Here is a 5,297-nt window from a genome sequence, read left to right on the forward strand (position 1 = left end):
TCACTCAGGATTATATTTTCTAGTTCATTCCATTTGCCTATGAATTTCATGAAGTCATTGTTTTTGATTGCTGAGTAGTACTCCATTGTGTAGATGTACCACATTTTTTTAATCCATTCCTCTGTTGAAGGGCATCTGGGTTCTTTCCAGCTCCTGGCTATTATAAATAAGGATACTATGAACAAAGTGGGGCATGTGTCTTTGTTGTATGTTGGAGCATCTTTTGGGTATATGCCCAAGAGTTAATCATGTATCCAGACACTTTGCTGAAGGTGTTTCACAGTAGGAGTGAATTTTCTTTGAGGACAGTTTCCTTAAACAACTTGTTTTAATGCAATAACTTTTAGAAACTACCACTTAGAAGAGATAAGAAGTTTTTCTGCTGTCATAGCTGAATAAACTGAACAGCTTCATAGTAGTAGTTCTCTGATTGAATTTTGGAGATTGTTTATGTACATTATTATATCATACCTGCAAATAATGATACTTTAATTTCTTCCTTTCCATCTTGTATCTTCTTGATCTCCTTCAGCTGTCTTATTTCTCTAGCTAGAATATTAAATACTCTAATGAATAGATAGGGAGAAAGGGAGCAACCTTGTCTTGTCCGTGATTTTAATGGAGTCACTTTAAATTTCTCTTCATTTAATTCAATGTTGGATATTTGCTTGCTGTATATTGCTTTTATTATGTGTAGGTATGTGCTTTTGTATTCCTGATGTCTCTAAGACTTTTAACATGAAGGGGTGTTGGATTTTGCCAAAGGATTTTTCAGCATCTGGTGAGATGAATTTTTATTCTTTCAGTTTATTCATATAGAGGATTACTTTGATGGATTTTTTTATATTGAACCGTCCTAGCATTTCCGTGATGAAGCCTACTTGATCATGGTGGATGATATTTTAGTCAAGGGCCAGCCTTGGCTTGATTGGTATCCTGAAGAAGGGCTATTTAATCTAGGTTGTCTAGGTTGGCACACGTAGTTTTTTAGATGTTGCGATATATCTGTTCAGGCTCTTTTAAATTATGTCCTATAATCTTCTTGTATGTTTATAGACCTTTCTTTCATTAGGTTGGGAACATTTTCCTCTAAGTTTTTGTTGAAAATATTTTCTGGGCCTTGGAGCTGAGACTCTTCCCATTCTTCTATTTCTATTATTCTTAGGTTAGATCTTTTCATGGTATCCTAGATTTCCTGATATCCCAGATTTATTTTATGTTTTAGATTCAACATTTGTTTTGACTGATATATCAATTTCTTCTACTGTATCTTCTCTACCTGACATTCTGTCTTCCATCTCTTGTTGGTGATGCTTAAGTCATCTGCTATTCTTGTTCTAGTCCCTAGGTTTTCCATCTCCAGGATTCTGTCAGTTTGTGTTTTCTTTATTGTTTCTATTTACATTTTTATATCTTGAACAGTTTTATTTGCTTCCTTTATCTATTTAATTATGTTTTCCTGTATTTCTTTAAAGGATGTATTCACTTCCTCTTTAAAGGCCTTTATGATCTTTGTAAGATTGGATTTGTCATTTTCTTCTGTTTCAGTTTTGTTAAGATATGAAGCATTGCTGTAATAGAATAGCTGTGCTCTGAAAGTGTCATATTTCAATGGTGTTTGTTGACTGTGTTATTTTGGGGACCATTAGCTATCTGGATGACTTCAGTAGGGTATTTGTGTTATAGCAGGTATTGCAAGAGGGCCTAATCTCAATGATCTTGGTGTGGTGGGCCCCTGCTAGGTATCTTTAAGCTGTATGTTTCCTGATATGCACGTGTGATGAAGGTGGGCTGAAAGGTAGCAAGAGAATGGAGGTTCAGCTGAGATAGGAGGCTGCTCAAGGTAGCTGGGGGGTCCTCCAGTAGACTCAATTGGCAGAGAAGATGGGTGCGGAATGGGAATCTGTATTTTTCTGGATCAGCAGGTCTGATGAAGGTGGGCTGAGAGTAGTGGAATAATGTGAGTTCAATGGGGACAGCAGGCTGCTTGGGGCAGCTGTGGGGTGCACAAACACATACACATATAACATATATATTACATATATATTATATATATACATATATATACATATATATATAATAGTGCATCACTGATGAGTAACAGAAGGCAACAATGCAGAGACTGACTAGAATTTTAACTCTCTAAAAATGTGATGCTAATTTCCAGCCAGTGTTTTGTTTACAGATTTGTATGCCAAAGATAAAATTTGGCAAAGGAAAAACATCAACTGATCAGTGATTGCCTTGGAATTATTCTCATATAAGTTTAATATCTGCTTGTTCTTAAGGTCCAGTCTAGAATTTTCATTTTAAGAGAATGTCATGTGCTTCCAAGTTCTTGGTATATTTTCCTTAGTTAGATTCTTGCGCATCAGTATCATGTTATGCTTTTGTCAGACTACATATGACTTGCCTTTTGGAAAAGTCTGCTTTCCTTGAAGACTTGATGTGAATATTATTCCTCTTTATCTTTGATGTTCCATCCTCAGTCCTCATTAAGTTTCCAGTAGTTTTATTCCCACTGTGGTTATATTTGGATACAGAAACATTGGAAGATCAATACGCAATGTATATACAAACCAGACATCTCCAACAAAGCCCTAAGTCTTTCACTGTTGGAAAAGGCAGAGTCTGGCTCCTTTTCAGCTGCTTAGCAGGTGACCTGAAAACCCAACTGTGCTTTCAATGAATACCTGTTGGTGCCTTTTCTGCTCATGCGTCTAGCATATGCTGCTTGCTGATTCATGCTGTCCTTACTCAGGCTAAACACCAGTTCCATCTTAGTGACCTGGACAACTTAGTCTCACATTTGTGGGTTCATTTGTGGGTTTTCCTGTTACATCAAAGGAAAACCTTTTCAATGGCGGCTACAGGATTATCTTTCATTGCACATGGTCATATGAAAATATGATCTTGACATCATTTTCTATGACAGGAAAGGTCTGTGTAACTTCTCCAAGAAATCTGACTCTTTTGATCAAAATGTATAAGCAAGTATCACAGAAATGCCGCTAGTGAGCCTGGTTCTGAGTGAGTCCTGCCTTCATCTTGTGTGATGGGATTCTTATGAAGCATAGAACTGTAATATAATCAAATCAAATAGCTTAAGGATATCAGCTCAAGCCATCTTTGTACTGTATCATAGAACTTGATGCAACACAGAGAACAGTGTTCTGCCAATCCTGAGCTAAGGGACAATAATTGTTCTAGTTCTAGCCAGCTTGTGGCTACAACCCTATGGGACACCTGAACCTCAAAACACCTATCTAAATGGCTATAAGGGCTAATTCAATGTTATTTTTAGGCACTCAATTTTTATGTGAATTGTTATTTGGCAATCTTATAACATGTCACCAACTTTCTTTAAATGTGAAGCAAAGGGTAGTTTTATTTCTGTTTCAATTGCCATTGCTGGTTTTATATAAAGGTTTGGAAAAATATATGCTGTCATTAGCATAACCATTCAGAAATCACAATGTTCATTTTTTTTCCTTCTCAATTTGTTCAGGTGATCCTAATGTCTTACAAGGTCTAAGAACAACCTGTCCATGCAAACAAGCTCTAACATAAAACTTCTGACTCTTAAAGGAAGGTTTATAACTGGATGTACCCCCTAGGGTATGCCATATAACTTCGCCTGGTTGCACCGTGCAGTGTGTGAAATTGCACTGATCAGCAGTAGAGTGGGACCTACCATGCCCTTGCCGAACTTCTGCAAGTGGACCTGCTGAGAACCTGATTAGTACGTGGCATCGTGTCCACGGACAGTGATTGGCCTCTTCTAGTCACCTTTCTTCCTGTTGCTTTGGAGTTGATGACTCTATCCCAAGCCATTGGATAGTTGAACAATCCATAAGCAATGGCATAAATACTTCTTTCCGATGTTTGTCTCCAGAGCAAATGCTGACCATCCACTCAAAGTTGCTGTAAAACATATCAGAAGCATGAGCTGTTTCCAGTATCCCTTTCCATAGTTATGCAATTTTGGTGTGGCAGCATCTCATCATAATGTAAGACTCAATCAAATCATACCTCATTAAATAGAAACAAAGGATGAGAAGGCTATCAGCTATAGGCCAAATCTAGCTGCAGTCTGTTTTGTAAATATAATTTACATCAGTTTTGACTATGATTGTTTTCATGCCTCAGTGTGCTAGCATTAATTATGGCAAAGATAGTAAAATGCTCAAATCACACATACATATATATGTATTTATATTCAAGCTATATATTGATATATTATAGTTATATGTATAATGTAATACACATTTAAATAGTTTTATTTTGTATTTTTCTCACCTGTATGTATATACAGTGTATGCATATCTATCTACATTTTTGAATGTGTTCAGGCAAGATTAATATCAAAAATGTTCTGTGCTCATTCTCTACATTACTTAGGAAGGCAGGGTGTCTCAACTGAACCTAGAGTTCACTGACATGGCTACTAGTCTGGTTAGCTTTCTTGTCTGATGTAATTGCCTGCCCCTACCTTCTGAGCTCTAGAACAGTTGATGAGCCACCAAGCCCAATGCCCATGTGCATGTAATCTGGGAGTCCACGCTAGCATGATAAGCAATTTAACTACAGAACCATCTCGTTAGCCCATCCCAAAATACCTGACATCTCACTGGAGTTTAGAGGCTCCAGTATGAGTTCATTGAAGGACTCTGGCAACAAAGAGTGCTGATTTACTATGTGGCCCTAGCTCTAGCTTTGCTAGTTATAACTCATAGGAGTCTTGTGTCATTTGGCTAGTCCTCTTACCCAGTCACTAATACAATGAGCTAGCCTTAGAGCCTAAAACAAATGCACAAGTAAAAAGTTTCCAGTGAAGGACCCCAAACTTCATTCAGAGTAGAGTAACTGACACTTTCTTCCACAGCTCCTGCTACTCCTACCATGAAGCACACCACACACACACACACACACACACACACACACACACACACACACACGAAAGCTGCATATGAATGAGGCTTCATGGCACTTTGTGGTGAAGCTTCATTCAAGTCACACACAACTGTGTATCTAGTCAGATGAATAATCTCAGTATTTCTCACCCACCTGTATGTGATCTATATAGCTCAAGACTGAATATGATGAATTTGAAATTTACAATTCACTCATATAACACAATTAACTTGAAGGAACCTAACTTAACCAGGCAGGTTACATAATTGGGTCCAATCATGCTTTGGAATCTGAATCTTGAGATTGGAAAAAAAGATGGCAGTGACCTGCATGTGGGGAACCTAGTGTTCTGCTGCTCATTTAAGGGGGTAGGGGATTATCCT

Source organism: Rattus rattus, chromosome 3 (assembly GCF_011064425.1).
Source record: "Rattus rattus isolate New Zealand chromosome 3, Rrattus_CSIRO_v1, whole genome shotgun sequence".
NCBI classification, from domain to species: Eukaryota; Metazoa; Chordata; class Mammalia; order Rodentia; family Muridae; genus Rattus; species Rattus rattus.